The 14,717-nt window shown below is 40.6% G+C and overlaps 1 long non-coding RNA gene across 1 annotated transcript in view; it reads right to left on the reverse strand.

The window, feature by feature from the left end:
- The window catches only part of LOC102006426, a 192,035-nt gene that overhangs the window by 99,877 nt on the left and 77,441 nt on the right, over window positions 1-14,717 (reverse strand). The gene's annotated exons all lie outside the window — the stretch shown is intronic.

The raw sequence follows: 14,717 nt of genomic DNA on the forward strand, positions 1-14,717 counted from the left end.
CCTGCCTGGCAAGCGCAAGGTCGTGAGTTCGGTTCCCGGTACTGTAGAAAAAAAAAAAAAAAAAAAAAAAAAAAAAAGAGAATATTTGAGTAGATGACATGACTGCAATTGCCCTAAGAGTGAAATAGGTTTATTTTCAAGGACATAGGATACAAATGAGAAGAGTTCAGAGCTTCATCTCTAATCACTCTTTCACACTCCTGATTAACCAAGCTCCAACCTTTCTGTCTTCTACAGAAATTAATATTCTGCCTCAGTGTCTGGCAGTTTCTGCCTTGGAATCAAGATAGGATTGATAGGTGATAGACATGTAAGTAGATAGATATAAATTGACTGGTAGATGGATAGACAATTCATGACTGATAGATAGGTAGATAATATAGACACAGATACAGATACATACACATTAGGATATCCTATAGGAGGAGGTGTAGATACAAATATCTATGTACTGGTTTCTGTTTCTCTGGAGAATTCCATCCATACAGCTAGGAAGCAGTGTTACCAGATTTTCAATCTTAGAGAGCTACTGCCCACAAGTGTTATAAAATTAAGATCAATTACTACATTTCATGGAAGAGTTGGTCATCGGAGCAGGCCATTTGGGACTGCTGAGGCACCTGTGGAGGGCAATCTGCTCATCTTCGGGGCATTGTTGACCCACGGACAGCTCTGCCCGGCCTCCCAAGTTGTAGCACTGCTTCTCTGAGGTTCCGCCCTGGGTTCCTAAACCCGCACCGGAGGCCCCCTTGCCGGCAGAGGTGGACCACTTTCCAGACACCAGCCACCCACCTTTTGCTCTTGTCTTGCCCTCTTACTTAAAAGCCCTAGGTCTCAGTCACAACAGTGAGATGGAAATTACCTGTAGCTCTTGGGAAAACATGTACCGTTAAGGAACAAAAGAGGAAAGAAACTCCAACGGCAGCAGGAAAGACTGAGGTTCTTCCTATAAAAATGACTTTGCGAAGAAAAGGTATTGCTAAGTGAAATCTCACCACAGAAAAAAAAATTTTTTTTCTTGAGAAACGGGCTATTGTTTTCATGGCTTTCTGGGAGACATAGCTCCCCAGAGCAACGCGAAGATGTAGTGATACCTTTGCAAGGTCTCACACACACACACACACACACACACACACACACACACAGAGAGAGAGAGAGAGACAGAGAGAGAGAGAGAGAGAGAGAGAGAGGGAGGGAGAGAGAGGGAGAGAGAGAGCCTCTGTGGCCTCCCCAGGTTAACTGGGCACCCGCAGGATGGGCGTAGGCAGGCCAGGACTGGCAGCTCGTCATCCCTCCACTGCTGAGCTGCGCTCACAGTTTGAGCGTCCTGGCACTTAGCGAGCTTCCCGCTGAGCTGTAAAGTCATTCCAGACAAATCCTGTGTTTACGGAGATTCCAGAGCAGCGGGGAACAGCTCAGAATACTAGTCTGGAGGTAGAAATCCGTGTATCTGGGCTAAGCTGCTTTCCACACCTGCCCTCCACACCCCCTCCTCCGCTTCCTTCTCTGCATCTGCTCTGTTTCCTTCACACTGAGTCACTCGGGATGTTAAGAGTGAAGCCTTTTAAGAGTCATGTGAAGCCAGAGGGAGCAAAGTGGAAAAAACGTAAATCTGAGAATAAATGAGAGGAAATAATGAGGAGAAAGAGTAGGAAAAAGTACGGGTCAGAGCTCTGTTGTACAGACCTCTCAGCCTTAGGAGGAAGGACTCAGAAATGACCTCTTAATGAGTGGCTGCTTCTCTAAGCCAAGTAGACAGCTCAGGCACAGGACTGGATCTTGGGCATCTAGACTAGTGATGGCGAACCTTTGGCACGGGTGCCGCAGTGGGCTGTTTCTCTCATTGAAAGTTCTAAAAGGTTCGCCATCATTGACGTAGCTTAATGTCTTACACTCAAATATCTTTTAAACTAGAATGAGGATTGAATTTAGGGTCAAAGACTGGCGGAAGCCTTATTTACTTTTCAGACACTTTTCTTCTCTGGTCTTCAGTTGCCCAATTCCCTAAAATGGGAATAACAACACTGCTCTAATAAACTCCAGGGCTGATGAAAGGATAAAATGGGATACTGTGTGTGAAATGCTTCATAGTTATACAAATATAAGATGTTTTTATTAAATTCAACAAACAGGGGGCTGGGGATTTAGCTCAGCGGCAAAAGCGCCTGCCTGGCAAGCGCAAGGACGTGAGTTCGGTTCCCGGTACCAGAGAAAAACCAAAAATAAAAAATAAAAATAAATAAATAAATTCAACAAACAGCAAGGGTTTCTTATGAATTGTTCTTTCTGTTTTCTAAACTCTAGAAAATATTTCTGCAGAAAATTTGCCTTCCAACCAACATAACTTATTTTTAAAGCGTAAAGCTCACATAAAAACTCTACAATGGAAAAGCCAAACTAAAAATTTTCATCAGGCAGAGTTTTGAAGACAGTGTTAAGCAATCTGAAGTCATTCTACAAGCTCTGTTCAGAGACACCAACAATAGCTAACTTCTTCGGAGTCGGTGTGTGTGCAATTCAGAAGTGGCAGGTAAATTTTCTAATACCTTTTTTTTTTTTTTCCTGGTACTAGGAATCGAACTCAGGACCTTAAGCTTGTCAGGCAGGCACTGTGCCATTAAGCTATATCCCCAGCCCCTGCAATACCTTTTAATACTTCTTGTTTAGAGAGACCAAGAGAAAATGACACCTCACATATTATTATTCACATTTCAGCCATTCTCTTTAATTGCTTTTTGATCCTTCTGTAAATATATAACTGCCTTTTAATGGGCTTTACCTGAATGCTGAGTGAATTCTTAGGCAACCAGGTAACCCAGAACGAGGCCAGCTTCCTAGATCTCAGAACCTCTGATGAGAAGAAATTGAAAAGGAAGTTGCCAGGGCTGCTGCTATTCCACATATGGTATTATTTAAGGCCAAATAACCTGGACTTTGGAGAATGTGCTTATGTCAAACAATTATATGTCAGACCACACCCCTGTGGGTGGGGGTGAGGTTTCCCCTAAAGGGAATGGATGTTCTCACTGTCAGTCATCCTGGAAAAGGTCAATATTGGGTGAAGAAAAGGGGCTTGGACAGAAATCCTACAGCTGAAGTCCAGGAAACATTTTCTTCTCTTTCCGTCTCAGGATTTGGTTTGCTCGGGACTCTGGAGCAGGGAGCTGCCTTGAGCTATTCTAGTGATAGAAACCGAGTCATCCTGGGCCACAGGACAAAAAGACCCAAAAAGGGGTGAAGGAATATCTCAGGAAGATTCTAGCATATTGTATTTCCAAATCAACAGCTAGGCTTTGCTAAAGTTTACCATCTGTACTCTACTGAGCTTTTGCCCTTTCGTGGGGTGACTTGGGTAAACAAGAGCTGTGACCTTTCCCCCAAAGAGAGGGAGGGTAACACAGCAGTCATCATCATGACCCAGCTGTGCCAAATGGAGCAGAGCTCCCTGGAGGGTCCTCAAGGGATGATGGTGGCAGCAAACAGGCTAGCTGGGACCATCTTCCAGGTTTATGGATCAACCAGCATTCAGGCCTGCCTGTGACATAAAATTCACCCAGGGATCTTTTTAAATAGCAGATTTTGATTTAGCAGGTCTGGAGTGGAGTCCAAGATTCTGCATATCTAGCAAGTTCCTAGGTGACACCGCCCATCTAGCCTAACCACACCCAAGTAGCCTAACCACAAGGGCAACAGGACTGATGGAAAGCCACCAGTAGGCATGGCCAAGGCTCTTACTCATATCCACGGAGGAGGATCCCACAGAAAACCTAGCTAGGCTTATGATTAGGCTTCTGGATTGGGGAAGTATTAACTGGAACTTGCTGTACTTTGGAGAATAAATGTGAAGGTGAGTAAAATGCAACCTTAAATGTTTTTGCAAACAGTGGGCATAACTACACTTACAGGTAGCTATCTCAGAATCAGAGACAATTGTAAAAATTATTCTTTTTATGCTTAACACGTAGATTGTGGTAAAGCTAAAAGCACTGAAAACCTGACCAGAGAGTAATCATATTGGAAGACTTAGAGGACTGCTGTTATGACTTACACCATTAGAGCTTTAATGCCTACTAACTTCCTGCCTTATTCCTATGTATAAAAAATAATAATAATTTTAGAGCATCAATTATGTGCCAGTCAGTGATAAATTAAACAACAAAATTTTATGGAGCTTCCAAGTTGGTAAAAAAGACAATGATTCAGTGAAAGATAAATAAGCAAGATAATTGTGAGGGGCAAGTATAAGTAGGGATGGAGACTACACTAGATGATATTTTCCATGAGACCGAAAGGATAAGCATGAACCTTTGAAGGTATTCAAGGGAGAAGATGCAGCAAATATAAAAGTCCAGGGCTGGTGATACAGCTCAGCAGCACAGCTCCTGCCTGGCAAGTGCAAGGTCCTGCGTTCGATTCCCACTACCAAAAAAAAATCCTCAAGAAGGAAAGCCTGAGATGTGTTTGAGGAGAAAAGAGGTGAGGGTAGTTATGGAGAACTACACAGAAGCCAGATCAAGTACAGTCTGAAATCTTTTGCATTACACATGAAGAGATGGTACATACTTCTGGAAAGCTCCAGAACCAGATAAAAAATATTTGAGGTTTTGCTGAAAGGAGCAAAATCAAGACTATAATGTAGGTGCCTACGTACTGTATTATAGAGAAGAAAATGTTTCATAAAATTTTTATGGATAGACTTCTGTCTGGTAATAATTGAGAATGATTTTTCATATACACGTCTACTAATGAGAAGAATGGAATTCTTTTCGGGGAGGAGGAACAATGTGCTCAATTTGGGTTCAAATTTTCAATGTTCCTTATCAAAATGGGTTGAGATGTGTTTCTTTTGATGATGATCTGTAATAAGGTTATACATACTTCAGCTTTTGAAAATATCTTTCACCAAGATGGGTACAACAAACCTGCTATCGAGCCACAGCATACAATCTGCATTGAGCATATTCCTATCTCACAAGGAATGTATGGAATTCTATCACAGTCTCTTGCTATCTGCCTTTTGGCATCACATTGCCTTGCAGATGAATCGTTTCCAACTGAAGGGAGGTGGAAGCTCCTCACTTAAAATGGATTTCAAAACACGGAACTTTACCTGGCGTGGTGGCGCACACCTGTAATCCCAGCACTCGGGAAGCTGAGGCAGGAGGATCGTCACTAGTTCAAGGCTAGCCAGGGCTACAAAGTGAGTTTAAGACCAGCCTGAATGACCTAGTGAGTCGCTGTCTCAAAAAGACAAAAAAAAAAAAAAAAAAAAGGAAATTTGTTTTGCACTGCAGTGAGGGCTGGAAAACATTGCTGAAATTGCAGTTTGAGAGTTGAGGACTTATCGCAGAAAATACACCCACTGGAAACATGCGTGGAAATAGAAATCTTGCTTTTTGTTTTAACTTTTGACTGTATGGAAGATGTATTTGATTTTGGCATTACTTGTGATTGAAACATTAATCACTGAAGTAACTTCATCATGTACAAGGCTGGTTCACACATAAGCACTGTTCTGAGTTGTAATTTTAGGCTCAATTCATTAAGAAACATTATTGTGTCTGTGATACTTTCAAAGCCGCTCAATATTCATTAACAGCAGTTGGGGTGGATGTTCTTGTTCAGAAAATTTTCAATTTGAATTTGAAATTTGGTAATAAAGTCATGCTGTACAGCAGGCTGTCAGCATATTCAGCTTTGATTTCTGACATGAAATCAGGGAAGTGACGTCCAGGGTGGTACCCCAAAGCCCTCCCCCATTTAATCAGCAGAAACTGGAGAGGAGATAAAATAGGAACGAGCAAAAGTCTTGTAGGGAACAGTGTTGAGCAAGGGGTCTGAAAGGGGAGGAAAACTAGGGTGTTAAAAGAAAGTTAAAAGCAGTAGAAAGGTCAGGTATGCTGACAAAAGTATCCACTGGCTGGGAGACCATTAATGAGGACTGAGGGAGTACAGTTTCTATTTTATAGTTGGAAGAAAAGCAGATTAAAGTGAGTCTAACAAAGAGTGAAAAATCTCAACTGAGACATTTTTCCTGTGAAAGAAGAACAGAGAAAAGGAACCACAGATAGACGAGATTAGAGTAGCAAAGAAAAAGTTTTTTTTCTTTCTGCTGTTGTCATTTGTTAGTTTTGTTTCATTGGAAAGATTAGTGATGGAACCCAGGCCTTCACACTAAGCTACCTCTCCAGTTCTCTTTTTTATTTTTTATTTTTAAATAGGTTCTTAGGAAGACACTAAATTGCTCAGGCCAGGCTTGAAACGGCAATCTTCCTGCTTCAGCCTGCCAGAGTACTGGGATTACAGGCATGCACAACTACAGCACCTTTGATTTTTGTTTTGTTTTGTTCTTTTTTGTTTTTAAATCTCCATCCTTTAACAGGGAATCACAACGTCTCATACACAGAGCAGATTACCAGACATGTGAACGTGACCACAGTAAGGTTCAGTGATTGGCATCCTTACGTACCAGTTATTTCATACACATGGTGTTTTGGAGCAGAGAACCAATTTATCCTAGTAAGCATGAAATCTTTTATTTTAATTTTATGCATTATTATGTACATCTTACTAAAATAGAACTGATTCTCAACCTTCTGGATTTTATTACGGATAGCAATTATGTTCTGAATTACATAGTACAATGATATCCTCCCAAGGCCTACCAAAGTGAATAGGAACACCCTCAAGAAGACCTCAGAAGACCAGAGATTTTGAATTTGCTTCTCCCTCTCTTTAAAATTATTAATCTTACATTCTTACATCTGATAATCTGAGCAACTGGAAGATAGCAATATGTAATATAACAGCCACTGTTAATTTCTATCATGTTGTTCTGAGACCCTGTATCATTTCTATTATTTTTGCTTTGTTTTATTTTTGTCTGTGTTGTTGGTATTCTGCTATTGTTCTTATTTTATTATTCTCTTTAAAATAAAAAATAAATAAATAAAATAAAATTACTAGATGTTCCTCACTGTCACCTATGGGGGAGATCACCTGACCCAGTGGATCCAACTGGATCAACAGCACAATGGAATTACGTGGAGCAAATGCCAGTACCAGCATATCAGACACTCCAAGCCAGCCTGCATGGGGTGCGGGTCCAAGCATGAACAGGGCTGAAGTTCTGGAGATGATTCTAACATGCAGCTAGCCCTGAGAGGCTTAGGTAGGACTCAGTCTCTTCCTTTTAATATGAGGGAACAGAGATCTGCAGAGATTGGATAAAGTAAGATCAAATAAATTCCAGTAATCAATATATTTTGCCTCTCTATGAGACCCTAGTCCCCAGTTTATGTGTCAGCCAGGGGATGACTTCATTCACTGGAACCTGTGCTGAGCTCTTGGTAGGTGCTAGAGACTGGTGGAAGCACCTGGAGCAAGGATGAACAAGATGGTATTTGAGGTAACTACTTCAGAATCCATTGAGTTAATCTGCAAAAAAGCATTGCAGGCAAATGGAGAATAATCCCTTACACGAAGGTATACAGACTAGAGCACAGCTAAAGACTGTCAACATAAAAGAAAATTAGTTCTGGGCAAAGCCCAAATAAAGAACATGCACTTTAGTGTCAAGATGTGATTCCCAGAGAAACCACAATTGCAGGCCAGTAATCAGCCTGCCCAGCTCCACTACAAACAATTCAATGCCTTCCTCTGGTGAAGTGTTGTGGGTTTAGCTTTTTACTGACTCTGTCTTTCTTAGAGGTGACAGCTGCCATTTTGTGTATCACAGCAAGTGGTCAGAACTATAGATGCTTGTCTCTGGGTTATTCTTGGACCAGTCTATTTTACATGTATACATGTTTCTCATTTTAAGGTCTTCACTTGTGCTCTATAAATTCAAGGATACTACTTAAGCAACTTCTGGATAAGCAGCTATGGAAAGAGCACTTAGCTTAAAATGTACATGGAGCAGACTTCAGTGTGTGTCAAGAATGTTCTAGGTGTCTTGTATATATTAATTCACCTATACCTTAATCAATCATGTGAGCTGGGTGTTATGGCTTGTGTCTAGATGTCCCTCCAAAGCCTTATATAGTCATAGGTGGGGCTTTTTCAGTGGTGGTTGGATCTAGAGTGTGAGATGCTGGACTTAAGTGTGTGTGACTACAGTCCACCGCTTTGGCATGGTTCTGGGAGTGGATAATGGGAAGGCCCTCCCTGGGTGTGAGTGCTATCTGCCCTTATAGAATATAAGGACAGAAAGAGAGGTACTGTTGTCATTGCTTGTTGCTTGCTGCTTTGCCACTTCACTGCTTTGCTGCCTTCTGCCCACCACAAACTGTTTCTCCTCTGCCATGCCACCCTGCGTTAAAGCAGCCAACTATGACCTGAAACCTCTACAAACTGTGCACTACAGTAAACCTTTCCTTAACGTTGGGTGTCAGGTATTTTTCCTTAGCAATGAGAAAAAGTAACTAAGACACTGTGTATGATTAATATCATCCCCATTTTACAGAAGAAAATAACTTAAGCAAAAAACAGTCAAGCAAATTGCCCTAAGCCTTAAGAGTTGGTAAGAGAAGCCAGTCTTTGAACCCAAAATGTGATCTCAGAACTGACATGCTATCTACACTTCTGTACTGCTTTTCTAGTGAAGGCTTGACAAGAAGTGTACAGACCCTGTAGACAGACAATAACAAAGTTAACTGAAGGAAATAAAAGACCGGTTATATTCAGAACCATACTATAGTCCTGGGAGAGCACACTTTGTGCCAGTTTTTCTTCCTCTCCTCTTCTGTCAGAGTGATTTGTAAATAGAATCAAATTCTAATTAAGAGTTTCCAGAAACAAGCAAACATTATTCTCATAAATATAAAAGTCAATATATGAAAAAATATTCAAAAGCTAGAGAAAGACAATCTGGCAGATAGTGAACTACGCTATAAGGGTCCTATCATTAAGAAAGAATAATAGCAGCAGAGTAGCAGCTATCTTAAGTGAATGAGACACCAGAAATGGACTGAGGTGAGTATGTGTTATATAATACACACTTAATTTCAAATCTGTGAAGATCGATTACTCAATATATTTTTTCCTAAATTAATTGATGGGTTATGTGAGACAAGAATTAAGATGGATCATGAACTTACAGCTAATACAAGAATAGAAGAATTTGAGATATATTTTTAAATGTGAAAAAGAAACCCATAACAAAACTAGAAAAGAATATACATGAGTTTGGGGAATTTTGTTGTTGTTGCTGCTACTGCTTGCTTGCTTGCTTGCTTGCTTGTTTTTGCTTGCTTGTTTTGTTTCTAGAATCATGAGATGAAGATGACACAAATCATTATACAAAATGATATGTTGGATAGCTTTGACTCTATGTAGCTGGGCAGATTTTCTCAACTAAAATTTTACCAAACTCCTAATTATAAACCAGATAAAAACATAAACCTCTTAATTGGCAACAAACTGACACTGAGCCTTCCCTGATTGCGATGATGAAACCATTTCCACAGATACACCTAAGATACTTGGTTAAAATGCAAATTCTTGGGCCCAGTTCCATATCTACTGGAATAGAAGAACTGGAGCTTGTCCTCTACATTTGAAGCAATCCCCGGTGAATATTCCTGTGTACTAAATTATAAGAGTTATGATACTGTCCTAAACTCTGGGGACACACTTGGGAAAGAGAACAACAATCTAGAATCAAAGAACCGACAATAGCATGAGAAGTAACGCAATCCTTACAATCTTTCAAAAATACAATCTTTCAGCACCACCTTTAGGGAGACTAGAACCCAGAGGATGAGATATAGATGGTTAGAGATGGAGAATTTAAGTGCTAACTTGAGAGCACTTTTGTGGAGAGTAAACAGCCAAATGTACAATGCACAAGCGCAAGGTCGTGAGTTCGGTTCCCGGTACCGGAGGAAAAAAAAAAAACAAATGTACAATGCAGTGGTAGAAATAGAAAGCTTATAATAAGTAATAAAAATTGCTAGAAGTAGCCAAAATATTTGAAACACTGAAGTAACTAGTAAAAGGGCTAAATTACCTTGTATAGTTTATAAAATTTGCTTCAAATAGATGGTTTTGAATGTTTTTCATCTACTTTATAATTTATTTTATAGTTTCAAAAATTTTACCTTATCATTGTAAAAATGCAAGAAATACCAAAATATTTCCATACAAAGTAGAAGTTCCCCTGAGTGCTCTCAAAGAGAACTGGAAATCATTAATACTGTTTTTCTTACTATTTTTCTATGTAAAGATGCTTTATTATACTTACCATAATTACATAAAATGGGAACGTACTATAAAACTGCCCTATATCTTAATTTTAAACTTAATACTTCATGGATACTTTTCTCTATGAAGATGTAGAAGTAATACCTCATTGTTTTAAGTGGTTAAATGATATTATGAATTTTGCAGTTTTAAAGAAGGTGAATTTATGACCACTTGATTTTTGTATTAGAATGTACAGTTATTTCCAACTGTATTCAAGTTTGAATATATTGTCCATGTGTAAAATAATTTAATGAAGCATCACTAACAGTCTGGTGGAATTTTCAGTAATGAAGTCAAAGCATCTAGGGGAATTTAAAACATTTTGGAATGTCTGGCCCTTCTTTCAGATATGGGTATATTTCCATATGCCCTAATAATAAGACAGATTGTACTTTTCCATGACAAAAATCAACTGGGTCAAACAATGAAAACAGAAAAGGGAAAAAAAAAGAAAAAGAAAAGGAAACCATTTAGGATAAGTATTTTTAAAATTTCAAGACCTTTGATTCTACCAGGGATAATAACCACTACCATGTATTAATTGTCTATAAAATGCCAGGTGTACCAAAAGGATTACTTCACTTAATCAGCACAATAATCCTATATGACTACACTTATTATCCCTAAAATGTAGAATTCTTGAACTCATATTTTTCCCATTCAACATTCCACATTGTTAAAATACTGAAAGGTTAATCGACCCTGCTTCCCCTCATAGGATTTCTGCATATATATAACAGAAGTCTGGGATTTATATCTAAACCTCCTCTGAAGTCAATGAATACATGCAGAGTCAAGAAAGATCATCTTCAAATGAATTAAGGAAAAAGTTTTACAGGCCTCCTTATAACTCTCAGTTCAGTCTTTTCATCAATGGTTTTCTTCATGACACAATGGAATTTCATTTCTGAAAAGCAGGACTGCCTTTCTGTGGGAACTGTACATGTCACTACAGGTACCCTGCTTCTGCTTTTAAACTAATAAATACTGCCCGTTCTTCAGTTCAAACTCAGAGAAGTGGCAGACAGAGTCCTTGGCCAGGTACTCAGGGTCCAAGGGCAGTTAGTCCACTTAGCCCGCTGTCCCTGCCTGGCACACACTGATGAGCCAGGTTCCCTCTCTCAGTACTGAATTGTGAACCTACTGAAAGATTTCAACTGTTCACAAGAGAAGGTGCAACTCCATTTTTATGAGTAACAGAGAGCTTAAATGGACCTGCAGAGTCATGAACAGTCCTGAGAAAGTGAAAGAATGAAGTTAAAGAAGATGGAAAGGACCTCCACATAACCCTGTCCTCAGGGTAGCTGCAACCTGAGGCACCGTCCCAGGCTCAGCACACACTCACACTGATTCCCATGAGAGGCACCAACAGCAAGGAGACACCCACCCAATGACCTCTGGAGCATACCTGTCCCCTCAGTCAGCATCGCCCACCTCATCCAATTATCTGAGCTCAACAGAGGCAAAAATAAAGCTCTCTGTAATATGAGGATGCTGAATACTTCCTAATATGAATTTACATTGCTATTTGAAATATCTAGGCATAACTGTTTAACTCATGTCCACTGAAATGTATACTATAAACCAGAAGCATTAAATAAAATTATAGCCTATAAAAGTTTTAGCCAGATGTCATCCACCTATAAATATTTCACAGAAGCCCCTAATGATCTTTGGCCAAAATGAGAGTCATCTAATATAGCTACGTCCACCGACAGTCACCCAGTGGAACTTCTGCCATCCGGTTTCAATACTAGCTGAATATGTCTGAGGAGCTGAGATTTCAAACACCATTTAAAATGTATCTATTAAATGCAAGTGAGATACAACCCTATCACTTGCACTGACTTCTCCGTAACTTCCTGGACACTCACAAATCTGTTGAGGCTTACATTTTCTTTGCCTGGGAACATACAGGATACCTTCAGAGTTCTCAAAAGCAACTGTTAGCTTTGCAATGAGGAAGGAAGAAAAGTTCCCATAGCATCTACTAGACTGCAAACCCCAGAAATTTCATTTAATTATTCAAAAGACATCTCTTGAGTTTCTACATTATGCTTCCTGTATGGAATAAGATTTCTGATATACAGAAGCAGGTCAGAGTTTCACATCCTATATCCTAAGTTTTCAAAACACCTACGCAAAACATACTTCCTCCCAAAGGTAAAGCCTGAGTGCATATATTTTCAAAACAGTTCTAGAGAATTCTGACATAATCTCACTCCTAAACCCTCTCTCTATGGCTTATTAAAACTGTTATTATTAGAACAATAGTGATTTAATCATGAAACTATGTGGTTTATTTGGAGAATGTAAAATTAACATATGATTAATGGAACTCGTCACCAAAAACAATGTATCTTTTTATGGCCTTTACTGTCATCCCTGTAATATGCTAAGGGTGTAGCTAGAGTAGGTACAGGTTTGGTTGCTACAACAGAAAGTTCCAAAGCACAGTAACTTTAACAAGAAAAAGGCTTCATCGTCACATGAAAGTCCTGAAAAGTAGCCCAGAATTTGTAGGCTGGCCTCCTAATCACCAGGAACCCAAATTCCTTCTGTTTTTCTGTTTTGACATCCTCAACATGAGGCCTCTCTGAAGCCCACTCCAGCCTCCACCATTACCTCTGTTGTCCAGCCAGAGGGGTGGGAGAAAGGGACAGGGAAGACACAATTCTTTGCCATAAAGACCTAACCCATCAGAACCCCTTACCTTCCACTGGTCAGGGCACAGTCATTTTGCTAAGCTTAACTGGCATATAGGTGCCATATGGTCCATTAAAATGTTTCTTATTGTGTAAAAAGTAGGAGAGGAGACATCAGACACAATTAACGATTTCTCCTCTTATTACCATTAGAAGCTGGCAAGCGAGAAGAAATCTGCCTCAGTTTTATCCAGCAGCAAGAGAACTCATCACTCCACTTCTTAGGATTGCTCTGGACACACGCTGCCTTAGTTCGAACACACTGGGAAACAAGACACAGATGGAAGTTTGGGGACAAGAGGTTTGTTGGGAATTATTTCTCAACAACACTGCTTGTGAGGGCACAAATCAGGAAGGGGCAGAGTTAAATTACGGTGCAATCAGAGCAGACAGAGGCCTCAATCTACCCCCCACCTCCCAGAGAGCTCTGGATCTATGCTGGCCTTTTTGAATTAGCCCTAAATTGAAGCACAGGGCTAGACCTCTGTACCCAACCACTGACCTGTTTTTACAGGCTGCCTTTTGGGACAGTGTTGAGTCTTGGGTACTCGGGCACCCTTAGGGTCAACCCCAGCACTCTTGACATTCTGGGCTGGATAACTCTTTACTGTAGGACCCTGTCCTGTGTCTTGTAAGATATTTAGCAGCATTCCTGGCCTCTACCCACTAGATGCCAGTAGCACCAGATCCCTCACTTATGACAACCAAAATGACTCCAGATTTTGTCTAATGTCCCCAGCAACCAACACCCCCAGCAGCTGGGGGAATGAGTGTCTCATTCCTGAAGCAGAGATCTGGATTGAACAGCACAGTATGCATTGCAGTGACCTCAAGATCACACAACAGGGACAAAGCCAGAGCTCCTGTCCCCCATCTAATCCTCTTCTCTCAGGAAGATTACCTGTAATTCATAGAGTTCCAAAGCAATAATACAGGAACTGGCTTGATAGTGTTGATGAGCTTAGGAAGAAGTCAGGGGAAACACCAGAGACTCTGAACTACTACTAAAACTCATCAACCAAGGGAAAGTCGGAGACAGTGGAAGGACTTGCATCTCCAGAATGCATGTGAGGAGGAGGAACAGAGGAGAATCTGATGGATTTCGGCTGCATTCCTGCACAGCAAAGCCCCAGGCTGCGTCCTGCTCATATTACTCTTGCCGGGTCTTTCCTGGAAGTAGAGCTCTCTGAGGCCCAGAAGTGGCCTAACCTTTCACCCGACCTCTCAGCCAAAACCCTGTGGCCCTATCATTCATTTCCCTCCACCCTGCTTCTCACACTGGCCTTCTTGGCCTCATCTGAACGGTTCCTTTTCTTCCTCCAGCTCTTTGGGTCCCCGAAGCACCCACATTTCCTGGCGGCCCCTATAATCTAGAGCCACATCCCTCTGGGCTATCATGCAACAGGGGAGCTCAAAACTGGGAGGAGGAGGGAGACCTGGAGCCTTTTATGTCTGTTTCTCCTTTCGTCTTGAGAAACAACTGGCTGTTGAATGGACCAGCCTAAAGTCCAAGAAACCATGACAGAATCAAAATGACAACAGCAGTCTTCTTTTTTCATTCTGAGCAGAAAAACATGAAAGAAGGAAAAAAAAAGAAAACAGGTTGGTATGAAATATTCCTAAAGAATCACCTGTTGGCTTTTCCTAAGAATGAGGGAGGAGTGGTCAGAACTCTACTTTCAATGAGCTGCCCCATCCAAAGACCCTGCTGCTTCTCAGGAACTTTGAAGCTGACAATTACAACCAGGTCCTATTTCTTTAAAATTG

This window comes from Chinchilla lanigera, unplaced genomic scaffold (genome assembly GCF_000276665.1).
Source record: "Chinchilla lanigera isolate Chin_1 unplaced genomic scaffold, ChiLan1.0 scaffold00008, whole genome shotgun sequence".
Classification (NCBI taxonomy): domain Eukaryota; kingdom Metazoa; phylum Chordata; class Mammalia; order Rodentia; family Chinchillidae; genus Chinchilla; species Chinchilla lanigera.